A 14,036-nucleotide genomic window follows, 5' to 3' on the forward strand; every position below is an offset into this window, starting at 1 on the left:
CTAACTGGTTGAATTGGTAGATATTTGTTAGCCCTTCCTGCTGAAATATTTAGGAGAGTTTTAGATTAAAAGCATTTCTATTCTTTGGAGAAAGTAATTGGCTTGGAGCTGTTTCTCAGAGTAAATTCCCCTGTACAGACATTTGGAGAAGTGGGTCTGTTTTTACTACCCTGTCCCAGGACACTGTCTCGTTTAGTTCAGATTTGGCATGATTTAGCTATTTACAAAGCATTCTTTTCTGCTGGCATACACATATATGGTGCATTCTATTTTTGAAATTAAGAGTTTACTCAACATTTATTATTACAGTGTAAATAATGTCCACTCAAAAAAAGAAAGTATTATGTCATTATCTCCACTGCCAGATCTTTTCTTTTGCTTCCAGAAACAAGGCGAGTATAAACAATTGTGGGTTTTTTGCCCTTCCCACTGAAATGGTGGAAAGTACCTTCTGTGGAATAAATAAATATTTTACAAGAGAAGTATTTCAAGGTATAATAAGTCTTTCAGTTAAAAGTGTTCCTTAATGTTTTATTTTATCTTTATAAATTACTATGAACTGGTTTATGTTAAGGGATAGATAGCTTGTGAACAACCCTAAATAATGTAAAATTCTACATCTTCAGACTCTAAATTACTACTCTAGTTGAAGATAAGAGACCACAGTAGAGGGAAAATAGAGAGCAATGATTAGGATGTACAACAAACCAAATAAGCTTTTCTGAGACACTATGTAGAGGTTTGAGAATGCCACTGGGAAAGGAGATTCATAAAAATAGGGAATAAAAAATGAATCTATAACTATAAAAATATTCATATATATTAATTAGTTTCATTAAAATATAAAATAAAAAAAAAGAATTCATAAAAATGTTAATCTCCTTTCCCAGTGGCATTCTCAAACCAGTAACTATGTGGAAATTGAACTATTGTGGAAATTGCCTCTTACCTGACTTGAAGAGGAGTTGTCTTAAAGGAAGAGCCAAGAGCAAACTCCACATGTCTCTGTGTCCTTGTCTTCGTCTCTGTGTCCTTGTCTTCAGAGCACTAGCAGACCCATGATGGTGGAGCCAAGGCCCCTGGTTAGAGGAGAGACTCTGAGGCTTCCCCAAGTGATATGGGGTGCCATCAACACTGGGCTATATAGAACAGGAGAGGAACTGCAGCAAGTAGCAAGCAGGATTATGGGAATTACAGGGGAGAGAGAGCTAACTCTTGTGAAAAGGAATTGAAGGAGGCCACTTTCTGTCATGGAGAACATTTTTATGGGAGTACAAGTCAGAGATCAGCTGCAATTTGAAGTACAGAGGGAGAGCCCCTCTGGAAAGCCTATGCTTATAGAAACCTGATACAGCGCTTCTGATTTTTGCTGCCTGTGTGAACTCACCTGTTTCCAGGTCATTTTGCTAATGGCTTCTGTGTTATAACATCCCAAACCAGACCCACACAAATTCTCATGTGTACAAGATAGTTTCTGTTTATATAACTTTAGTTCTTGATATGTCATTAGTTCTAGATAATAGAATCATATAGAAAATTGTGGAAATATAGATGTTTGGGGTTTATTTTTGCAGAAAAACTTAAAGAATACTCCTTCTTGGGGCACATGTCATATATTTCCTTCTGTTTTACGATGGACATACATACATACATACATACATATATGCAACTAGTACTTTACTGTGCTACTTGCTGACTTCTGCGATAAAATCCTGAGATTACTCCAGCTTTGACTTCAAGTAGCCCTTTTCCCTAGACAAGATCTTCCATTGATAAACTTGTAAATTCAAAAAAAGTAGGGTTTAGTTAGTATTTACACTAGGAGTCTTCACGTTCTAGGAAGAGAAAACTGAGGTGACAGAAATAAAGGGCCTGTGTGTATCCTGTTCCCACCTTGCTGTGTGCTTGTAGGCATGTCCTTGCATCCTGAGTGCTCTCTGGGTGCATTGAGTCCAGGTTGTCCAGGTTACCTTGTCCTCCAGAAGGAAAATGTCTGATTTTGCTACATAACAGAAACTTTAATCTTTCCCAATAGGCATTAGAGAAATACTCAGACCACTGTGTCCACTGGGAGGAAAATATATAAAAATAGAAAACACAGTACAAAAAGAAAAAGATGTGACATAACCCAGTTGCCCAAATCCAATGAGTTCAGGCTGGGAAAAAATATTTTGGTTTTAATGTGGAGATTTAGCTTTTGTTTCTCATGTTATCTGTTCTCCATATGATGAAGCAATGTAGTGCAGAAAAGTACTAAGAATGACGCTTTTCTGCCCTAACTTGGAAGAAAAATTTTTTTTCCCATGGCAGTAGTAGTTTTTTCACTAAATCCTAATTTTGAGTGTGTTTTCTTTCTCATCCATAATCTCCAGAGAGTGAGTTCCCAGCAATGGCTTGGCTTTTCCACATCCTGAGAAAGTTTAGATTGCTTTCTTCACATCATTTCTTTTCCCTTTCCCAAGCAGTTGTGCAGGTAGGGCTGCAACCACAAGTTTGCCTTGCTGCCTGTGAGCAATGCTGTTGATGCAATGACGCAGCCCAGAGAGAGAGAGACAGGAAGGGCTGAAGCATCTTAACAAAACTTTTGAATGTTAACTCCCATCCTTTGTTTTTCCTAGAGGTTTCTGGTGGCTACCACTAATTTCCTACAAGCAGAGTGATGAGGAAGGGGGGATGCCAGATGTACATGTGGGTGTGGGTTGTTCACTGAGCTATTTTTATATTTTGTAGCTTACAATGCTTGAAACCATGGAAGGTATCTGAAAATTGCCAGGGGAAACAGAATGTGCAGGTGTTAGTTTTAGGTCACAAGAAGTGGTTAGGAGGAAAGGAGGAGTGAGAGCCAGAGCAAGTCGTTGGTGTGGGTAGGAAAGGAACTTTTATGGTGACTTTCCTGGTTCAGATTCAGACAGGTTTTCACTGTCTTCCCCATCTTGTATATTTTCTGTTCTTGTGCTTTAACTTTTCTGACTACACACATTCTCTCTTTTTTTATTTTTTTATTATATTTTTTTTTACTTCATAATTTGTTGGCCCTTTTGCTATTGTTTTTATTGTCCCCTAGGGCCACACACAGTGCAGTGAGAATAAGTCAGCTGTGCATATTTTGGCTCCCAGTGGATTGCTTACATTTTGGAGGTACTGCTGAGATGCCTGCAGATCTTTATTGGTGGGTTTCATGCTGGTGTGGTTGTAATGGAAATGTTTGCTTTGGGCTGAAGAAGGTTATGGAGACATGGGTCAAAGGAAGACTCCATGCCATTTATTTTCAGTCATGGACAAACATGCTGTGTGTGTTGTGGTCAGTCCAGTCAACCCTTTAGATGAGGATTTATTAAAAGAATTCACAATGTTTGTAAAATACTAAATATTTAAAATATCAAATATTTTAATATTTATTTTAACAATAAAAGGCCAAAAAGTGGGATGGAGCCCCATTTTTTCCAGAACCTGTTACTGTAAACATGATGAAAATATAATTATAAAGGAAATAGTGCAGAGTGTACACCCTAGTATTTTACAGGTGACTTTTATCTGAATGGCTCAGTTGACATCAGAGAAAAAAAATGTGGCCCCACTTAACTCTTTTCATTTATCTTTCATAGCATTTCACTTCCAGAACTGAGAAGCTCTGATTAAATGTCATAAGCTGTAACTTTCCTTGTTATTTTGTCCAGTTTGGTTTTGTTTTGCTTTTGAGGGATTTTTTTTGGCTGATATGTAGAGGTTTTGCCATTTTCTTTTTAAAGTGAGAACAATTGAAAAGCTGTGAAGATTACAAAGGAAATATTTTGTGCCAGTACTCATTGAGGTTCATTCCGGGAAATAATTAATTATAAATCAATTTTTAGGAAGCTAAGGGATATGTTTTCAGAGATGTAGTATAGTATCACATTCTGCTTTCTCTTTCATAAGTGCAGCTGTGCTGAAGTCCTGGAGCAGATCAATGCCATGTGTACTCTGTTATCTCATTTTATTTACACCCTGGGATGCCTCTAAACAGTGACTGTATGTTAGAAACCAGTGGCAAATCCCTCTTTCCAAGGGATAATGAATCTGACTAGGTCTCGTCCCTTCCCTGTGCTCATACAAAGCTCCTGCACAGAAGTGAGCTATTCTCAGAATTTTGGAAAATCTTTTGCAGGATGAGTTGGATGGCACCTTGTTATTTCTCAGGAGTGATGCAGAGATGCAAGAAGGGAGAGTTAAGGGTGTGGTGACGGTGTCACAACAACCCTCACTTGCCAGTCAAGGCCAAATGATCATCCACCTCAGTCAGTGGTACTCTTCTCAAGGGTTTTGATGACAGCTAGCACTGAACTAAGCACACTGCTCACCTTTACTCATTGATATAAAATAGGAGGTGTTTCATGCATGTACATAAGACACTTATTCAAAGTCACATTTTGAGGTTTGAATCCTGCCCTGCCATCCTGTAGGAAGTGATTAAAACACCAGTCTAGGATTTGTGCTCCTCTTCACCAAAACACTTATTTTATTCATCTGAAATGCCACTTTACACACCACTGCACACAGTATAAGAAACAAATAGGATGAACTTGAAGCACTTGTCTGATCCCAATCATATGATGGCATCAGTGTGAGATGAGGTGGGATGAGTCCCACAGGCTGCTCAGGAGGGACAGGCAGGGCAGGTGGGCTGGAGGAGTTGCACTGTGTGTGAAGGAGAGGTTTGGCTGTACAGTCCTTACAGTTAGAAATTATGTGTTTGGGAGCATCTGGATGAGGAACCGTGGGGATGGAAAACAAAGCAAATGTATGGGTAGCCCAGGCAGAATGGTAGGACTGATGAATTATTCTCAAGAAAAAAAAATCAAGGGAAATATCTGGATCGGCAGCCTTTGTCCGTATGGGAGATTTCAACTTCCCAGACATCATCTGGAAATACCATACTGATGTGACAAGCAAGTCTGGGAAATTCCAGTAGTTTGTTGAAGAGAGCTGCTTGACTCAGTGAGCCAGCTAGGAAAAGATGCCCTCCTAAACTTATTTGGAACTAAACAAGGACTCAAGGGGAATGTGGCAATAGGTGACTCTCTGGCCACAGTGATCACAGAATGGTTTAAAATTGTCACAGAAAGTGTTTAAAATTGTAACTATAATGAGAAAAAAGAAGGACATCAGAATTTCTACCCTGGACTTCAGGCGAGCAAATTTTCAGGAGCTATTTAGCAGAGTCCCCTGGGAATCTGCTTTTGGGGACTTGGGGGTCCACAACTGCTGATCAGTTTTCACCACCTGCCTTTTAGAGGCACAGGGCCAGACAAATACACTGTGTTGTAAGTCAAATAAGCGGGGAAGGAGACCAGCTTGGCTGAACATGGAACTCTGTAGGAAAAAGAAATGGCACAATCTCTGGAAGCAAGGACAGGCTTCATAGGAAGATTACAGAACTCTAGTTTGCACATGCAGAGAGAAGACATGTAAGGCCAAAGCTGAACTAGAGTTGAAACTGGCCAGTGTTAGGTCAGATGACAAAATAGGCTTTTTTAAAGTATGTTAGTAGAACAAGGAAGTCTCAGGAAAACACTGAACCACAACTTATTGAAGAGTTGGTCAGGCAGTTGGACTAGATGATCATTGTAGGTCCCTTCCAGCTGAACTATACTGTTCTACTATTTTCTGTGCAGGAAGTTGTTCTACATCCATATTCCCAATGGACTTCAGCATCTAATTTGGGAAGTTACGTTCAGTTCTCCAGCAAAAGTAAAGGAAAAATGACAGCTTCAATAAATCTGGAGCTGCTATTATTAAACTAATCTTTCAAGAAAGATTGTCAAATTGATAGATTACAGGAAACTCCAAAGAAAGTCTGCATTTAAGTAGGTCCCAAGGAGGAGGCAAATCCATGAATACCAGTGTTTTGCCAAAGTTAGCTATAAGCATGTACCTGTCTCTGCAACTAGTAACTGTCTTCCCATTACTGTACATTGTCATCAAGTATTTATTTAAACAAAATATAAACAACTTATTTCTATTTACATAGCTGTCAAACCAGCAGTCTTCCATTTCCAGGAATGGAAGTGGGACCAGTCCATGTTTGGAGTCCCTTGTACCCTCCACGCAGTCTGCTGGAGGGCTGGTGAAGCAGAGTATTAACTGGAGAGAGATCTGACATTGCAAATGTAATCCCTGCTGTCTTTGGCTTGCAGCAGATTAGCAATAGAGTGCCAGGGTCCCCAGACTGACTCTAGATTTGTTATTGTCCCCTTCTTTTCAGCTACAGCATAGAAGAAGAGGCAGAGGGCATTGCTTCTCTTGCTGAAAGATGTTATCTTACCCTCTAGACCACCCATAGCTCCTGTAAGAGCACATGCACAACATGTATTGCCTATTAAATCTTAGCTCAAGGGATAAAGGCTTGTGGTGAGGACTCAAGCTTCAGCCCTCTTGATAGGCTATTTCATGTAGAGCCTGTGGTTGCAGGGCACAAAGTCTCCTTTTCTTATTCGGTGAGATTTCTGAGACCTTTGTGGATGTGGAGTAAATTTTTCTGCTGTGAATTATGCTCATTAATTACTGGCATGTGAAACAGCTGCATGTATAAAACCACCATTTTGTGGTTTGACATTTTATTCTTCAGCTCATACAAAGATGGGTGGCAGGCACTGATGGATGTCATACTGTAGAATTGCAGAATAGGTGTGCAGTATGGTTTGCACCAGGCTTCAAAGGTACTAAGTGGACCCTACATGACTGTATTCATTAATTTTCCCAATATAAATAATTTTTGAAGACTTTGGCTCTTAGCTGTAATCCTGGAGGAACTCCAGCTGAAGATATAATCTCTCACAAGCAAATAAATAATGCAAAACCTTGAACAGCTTGCAGCAAACATTGCAATAGCAGTTCTTCCACCTGGAGGCTGAAATTCTAACATACCATGAAAGTAAGTGAATTAATTTTAAATTACAGGATTTGTATATAGTCTTGGCTTATATAGATAGTATATATTTATACACAGACACACACAAGATAGATATATATATAGTATATGTATTTGTGTATATAGTATTGAATTTAAAATTGGGCAGCCAACTAGTTGGAGCCTCAAGCAGTACATAACACTTACAGAGCCTTTACTCACTCTTTTAGCAAACTGGAAATTCTTAAGGATCTTGCATGGAAAAAAATGTGTATGTGCTAGCTGAGACAGAGCAATAGCTCCTTCTAAATGAAAAGATGTAGGTAAGACAGAACTATGTGGCTCTGCCATCCAGAGGGGACTGGACAAGCTTGAGAAGTTGCCCATGAGAACCTCATAAGGTTTAACAAGAGCAAGTGCAAGGTGCTACACCTGTGTTGGGGCAACCCCTGGTGTTGAAACAGGGCATAAACAGATGGAGAGCAACCCTGCCAAGAAGGACTTGGGATGTTGGTGGATGAGAGGCTGGATATGAGCTGGCAATGAGCACTTGGCAGCCCAGAAAGCCAGACATGAGCTGAGCTGCATCCAAAGCAGCATGGCCAGCAGGGTGAGGGAGGGGATTCTGCCCCTCTGCCCCTCTCTGCTCAGACCCCACCTGCAGGGCTGCATCCAGCCCTGGGCTCCCAGCACAGGAACATGTGCAACATGAGCAAGTCCAGAGAAGGGACACAAGTATGATTAAATGGATGGAGTACCTTTCCTATGAGGAAAGGCTGAGAGAATTTGGGTTGTTCAGCCTGGAGAAGAGATGGCTCTAGGAAAATCTTACTGTGGCCTTTCAATACCTGCATGTGAGCCCACAAGAAAGATGGAGAGGGCCCTTTTACAAGGGCAGGTAGTGATAACACAAGGGATATAGGCTCCAAACTGTAAGAGGGTAGGTTTAGATTAGATATTAAGAATAAATTCTTTACTGTGAGGGCAGTAAGGTTCTGGAACAGGTTGTGGATGCCCCATCCCAGGAGGTGTTCAAGGCCAGATTGGATAGGGCCCTGGGCAACCTGGTCTCTGGTGGAAGTTGTCCCTGCCCATGGCAGAGGGGTTGGAACAAGATTATCTATAAGGCCCCTTCCAACTCAAGCTGTATTATGTTTTCTTTGCCCTTGCTTCAACTCAGCTACCCAGGAGAATTTTCTCACCTATTAACTAGAAATATGTTGACCTGAGAGATGTAAGTTATTAAAATATTTTGTGATGTTCAGATAAGATTTGTGATATGTTCCATCTTGAAGAGCACAAACAGTGTCTTTCTTTTTATGAGAATGCGTACTTGGGCTGCCAGATGTGTAACCTGCCATTCTGACATGATAAGAGGACATCCAATCTTACAGATGTCAGGGCCAGTAAAAATAACCAACAAAGTATGTGGAACTGAACTATAATGCTCTTCATGAAAATAGAAAAGCTTCACTAAAATGAAACAAAATTTATGTATCAAAACTTTCTGAAATGTTCTGCAAGCCTTTATATTCTTTTCCTTGCTGAATTAGTAGAGTCCAGAATAAATTCTTCATTTCTATTTACATTAACATGTTTAGAAAAACCTCTGCTAGCTCTCCTCAGCTCCTAGTTTGCCAGCTGGCATCTATTTAAGGCCAAAAATAATTCATTATATGGGTAGCATTTCTGGACTGACCCAGTCTGAACTTGAGTGAAATCAGCAAAGAGATACCCACTTCTATACCCTATTCAAAGCAGTCAGTGTTTTAAAGACAAAACTCCCTTGTATTCCCAAAAATGTGTAAGTAGCTTAATTGTCTGGGAACTGGGGACTTCCTCAAAATCGTGCTCAGAATATCCAAGCCTGGGTGTTGGGTAGCAAGCAAATGCATTTACTTTCGGCTGCAACTTCCTTAGTTTCCTGGACTTGCTTGGACCAGAATTTGTCCAGTGATGCCACAAAATACTCTGTGAGGCCCAAAATATGATTTGGGAGCTGAAGAGGAAGTCTGCTGCCCTCAAGGTGCTTTTACAAAGTAGTTCATGGAGGGAAACAGGAAAGGCAATGTTTTTTCTAAGTGGATGAACCATAATTTTGGTTACTTTATTGGTAAGCCTAAGGGGAATAGGCAACAAGGATCCTGCTGAGGAATGGACAGCAAGCAAAACACAGGAAAAGGGTGTGGGAATTCCTCTTCTACACTGGCTGTTTGAAGCATGAAGAATGGAAAAGACACAACCAGAGGAAGCACCATCTACCCTTGAATTAAGAAGAGGAAAGACAATCCTAAAAGAAATGTGTTGCCCAGATAACAGGATGAGTAACAGGGAAATCAGCATTATCCCCTTGTGTAAATGGAAAGTATGAAATTGTAAAATGAAAAGTTTATGCATGTAATTTGAATTTGGCCTCCTTGGGTAGACTGAATGAGCATAGCCTCAACCTATATTTTCCCAGGGGGCTCTCCCACATCTGGTGACTGGACAGCACTCATCTATTTTGATGTTCAAGATGTGGTTTTCAGTAGCTTTCACTGCTCTAAATGTTCTATGTCAGTGTTTCAGTGGCCCTCTCTTCCTGTGACCTTCTCCTCTCTCCTGAAGAAGAAGAGGGCATGGATATGCAGAGTCCTCAGGAGTTTCATGGGAGCCTGGGGGTGGTGGGCGTTGGGCCTTGGCAGAGGGTCAGGAAATGAGTAACCTGCAAGCGGTTTGTAAGAGCTTCCCACCTTTGTCTTCTCTTTCTTTAAGGAATATGAATCATCATGGAGTCAGACAATGATTTTACAGTGATGGCAGCATAAAGATGGCAGATATCTTTGCTTATCAGAAAAGGCCCATTTGACTCATCCTGTCATTTCTTAACCAAGACAACCACTTCTGAAGCAACAACTGGTATGGTAAGGGGCTAGCTGATTTCTAGTAAGTGTCAAGGCAAGCCACACATTAATTAAACCTGCCTTTTCAAATGAAGAGAATAAACCAACTATTCAGACATGGAGGAAATTAAATTTTACACTCTTGCAGAAATGTGTTTTATTCTTTTTAAATAAAAAAAACCTATCTAAAAAAAAAGGTATTTTTTCATGGTGTCATTTTTTTTCTGAACATTTCCATCAACATTTTAGGGGAATTTAGGAGGAGACAAACTCTGTAAAGCTTTCCTATGGAAAAAAAAGTAAAGGGATCATTTAAGATAACTGCAATTAACATTACAGGTATGTAAGGTATGTACCACTGACCTGAGCCACAGCGCAAACTACTGAACAAAGTTGTCAAATACCTTCTGTATTTTCTTAGATAAAATAGCTGTTTTCATACACCTGATAAATTTATTTTCTCCCCTTTCTAAAGTGGTTGGAGCCAGTTTGGCACATTGCAAGTCCAAACAGAATTCCAGAGGTTGGCATGTGGTTGTGACCTGGCTATGCCCATGCTGACCCCCTCCTGCCTTGCTGGGGACACTTGCCCTTCTGCACTTCCCTCCTCTTTCTGTGGCTGTTGACAGAGACTGAGCCTGTGGCCTAAACATAGCAAAGAAATTATGAAGTGACACAGACACGTGTCTATGAAAATTATATGTTGCTCTCTGTGTGTCAAATCCTGACAATAGTCCTTCATCCACTACAAATATAGCCTTCTGCCAGGAACAAAACTGCATTTGCAATAAATTCAGGGAAAACAAGATGACATGGTAGGAGAAATTTTTTATTTTTTTTTTTAAGGAAGGACATTAAACCCTCTGTTTTCTATCTGAAAAGCTGTGTTGTGCCTGCTCATTATTTCAAAAAATCTTGCAAGATCTGGACAGTCTCAAAAGGAACTAAGTTTATTTCTCCTTATCATAGACTTTCCGCTCTGGACAGGACCACAACATAGTCATCATTTTTAAGAAGAAAACCAGAACTTTGTCACTTAAATCTTAGGAATTTTTTGTAAGACTCGCAAGGGGCCAATTGCTCCCATCTGCTCTAAGGCTGCCCATTGTGTATTGTCAATGTTCACTTGTTTCTGTGGGTTTTGTGACCCCTGAGTGGGTTTGGAACAAATGAAAACTTGCATCAGAGCTGTGTGCCAGATAACCTAATGAGAGTTCCCAAGTCTTCCTGTGAGCTTTACCTTTCCTTAACCTCAGGCACCTCAGGCACACTGCCTGAGATGGCCCCACAAAGCTCTGCTGCTTTTGCTTTCTAACAACCAGCAGGCATAAGCTAAGGGGGGAAAAATGCAATGTGCAGATGGGGGATGAATATTTTAGCTTGGCTGACTGCAAAGGTCATCTCTAAATGAATGTTTCTGACTGTCTGCCACCCTTTTTCTTTGGGAATGTCGATGTCCCAATCCATCACCAATGACTGAAGCTCTGTAAGAAAGAAAAATACTCAAAGGTCAAGATGGCTTCTCAGTATATGCAATTTTCTTCATGGTAACTATAATGGAATGGTTGGTGTGGTAATGGCATTCAAGTGATGCCGGGAGTATGTATGATAATATACAATTTTTAAAACAAGTCTACCTGTATTTAAGTAACAGACTAATCTACTAGAGAGTATATCTACTATTTCAGAATGCCAAAATAAAACAAAAATTATTAACACCTAAAGAAAATCTAACCACATGCAACTAGTAAACAAACGTACAGCTTTTTACAAAAAAACAGCAGCTAGCAAAAAAATATAAAATTATTTATAAAAATAAATGTGAGAATTCTAGGGAGATTTGTTTTAGATATCTTGTTAAAAAAATTCAGGATGTATTTTGAATAGTCTCCCTTCCCCAGATGTGGGCATTTCAGTTCTCTGGAAGCCTGCAATAGGTCATGTTTGTTTTCTGTTCTTTGGGACAAAAGTAATATTTAAGTGCAATAACTGTTTTTTCTGGCTCTGGAAAGCTATACTTGCTGGGGTAAGGCATTTTATAAGGATTAGAATAGTAAATGCAGTGATGAAATTTCCACACTGCAGTACTCCTCAGTTCAGATCCCAGGTGTACACTGTCAAATACAGGGTTGGCTGCTGTGGGGGTTTGATACTGGCTAGATCCTAGGCACCCACAAAAAACCATTCACTCATTCTCCTCTGCTATAGCTGAGTGAAGGAGAGGGAAAGAAAAAATTTGAAACACTCATGGGGTGAGATAAGGTTTAGGAGAAAACACTTTAAGGGCAAAACAGGCTCAAAATTTAAAAGGTATAAAGAAAAAATTATAAATAGAATTAAAAGAGAATAATAAGAACTGACATAAACCTTTAGAACACCTTTCCCCCCACCCTCCAGCCTTTCTTTCCTACCAACAGCGCAGAAAAACAAAACATTGTTTTCAGTCAGTTTGTCACTTCTAAAAATCTTTCTTCAGTTCACTTAGGGAGAGGAGTCTCTTCTACTATGCCATGGGGTCTTTCCCTCAGGAGATAGTTCTCTGTAAACTTCCCCAGCCTGGTTCTAATTTTCACAAGTCACAGTCCTGCCTGACCTGCTGTAATGTGAGTCCCTCCCGTGGGCAAAGCAGTCTTCCCACACCTGTTTGCGTGGGTCATTTAGTTCATGGGGTGTGTTCTTTAAAGGATAGTGTGGAAGCAAGGGTCCTTTTCCTCTATCCTTGGAAGCAAGGGTCCTCTCTCTGTTCAAGCATCTCACCAGGTCACAGCTTCTCAATATCCACCCACTCCTGTGAAAGCGCCTTTTTCTCACAGGCTGCAGGTAGACCTCTACCTCCCCCCAATGCACTTCATGAATTATAGGGAAACAGTTTGTTGCATTACAGTTCTCACCACAGCTTGCAGAAGAATCTCAGTTCCAACAACCAGAGCACCCCCCCCCTACTCCCTCCTTCTCACTTCCCTCGGTGTCACCATGTTGTTCTCTTCAAGCGTCTTTTCCTTTTCTCTGACTTGGGAGAAAGTGGTGTCCATAGATTCATTTGTTCTCAAGTTCTATCAGTTGAAAAGTTTTCAGAGAGTTCACAGTGCTGAAAGGTGGCTCCTGCCAGGGCTCTGCACTGGGGAATTGCTCGCCATGCCTCTCGCTGCTGGCCATGTGGTCCCTCCGGCACTGCGCAGGCCACACCGCAGCCCTTGCCTTTCTGTCTGCAGCACGGCTGGCTAAAAGCAGCTAAATAATTAAAGATCATTGCGAGGCATGCCGAGATGGCAGCAGCTGCGCAATCTCGGCTGCGCCACCCCAGACGTGCAGTCCCGGCCTCTCCACCTTGGCCTAGCCGCCACTCCCAGCGCTGCCATGGCCCCGAGCACCAGTGCCTCAGCCACACCTCGGAGGAGGAAAGAGGGCTTGCACGCTTTTTTGCCTTCTTAAACATGTCATCACAGAGGCGTTGGTAACTTCTCTGATTGAGCCAGCCAATATGTCCATCGTCAGAGCCTTCAGGGATTGGCTGTGCTGGACAGAGTAGAAGTTTTCAGGAGCTTCTCTCTCAGAAGCTGCCTCTGGCTTCCCCCAGCCCCACTGAAAACCAGGTTGTGTTAAACTAACACAACTGCTCTTTCCATACTTGCACTGATCTGCTGGGTATAGTAAAATTCCCTTCCTCCCTTGTCTACCCTCCTTCATTTCTGCAATTCATGCAAGAGAGATTATCCTAAATGGCTGACCTGGTGGTCTCCTGACTTCATGGACATCACTCTTTGATGGTTCTTCCAGCAGCCCTGTCTTAGCTAAGGAAGAAGGGGAAAAGTAGAAGTTCAGGATTTAGTCTTCAGTTTTCCTTTACTCTCTACAGTGATGGATGAGGGTTTCTAATGGTTGCCTTTCTGTGATTTTAACAGAGCTGGTCTCACAGTAAATCATGCCATGGAATTTAACATTCTTGCCCCCACATATTTTAAGGAAGTTGTTCTCTTCTGTGATGGAAAGAGGTTAATTCTAGATGCAACAGCTTGCATGGTATGTCTGCTACCCTCAAATGCTCTCTGCTTTAAACAAATATGAAAGTATAAAAATACTCTTTTTCTTCCTTATTCTTTCTGGTTCATTTACCAAGAGCCCTCAGAAGGTGTTTATCCCAGAAAATGGTCGGGACATTTTTTTCTGTAGCAGAAGAGAAAATTTGGGCTCAACCTCTTGCCACCACTAACTGTTATACTCATTTCATTTGATATAATGACCTACCCTGAAGGGGAAGGTAGCACCCT

General features: G+C 41.0%; 1 protein-coding gene across 2 annotated transcripts in view; it reads left to right on the plus strand.

Annotated features, from left to right (window-relative positions):
* Positions 1–9,958, plus strand: part of LOC107203290 (OX-2 membrane glycoprotein-like) — a 32,413-nt gene extending 22,455 nt beyond the window's left edge. The window contains exon 7 of one of the 2 annotated variants that reach the window (XR_004499485.1): positions 9,641–9,957. The gene's annotated coding sequence lies outside the window, so the exon portion shown is untranslated. Of the gene's footprint in view, positions 1–9,640 lie in introns of both variants that reach the window. The other variant, XM_033518021.1, reaches the window with a different exon arrangement.
* Positions 9,959–14,036: the final 4,078 nt, after the last annotated feature.

This window comes from Parus major, chromosome 1 (genome assembly GCF_001522545.3).
Source record: "Parus major isolate Abel chromosome 1, Parus_major1.1, whole genome shotgun sequence".
Lineage (NCBI taxonomy): Eukaryota > Metazoa > Chordata > Aves > Passeriformes > Paridae > Parus > Parus major.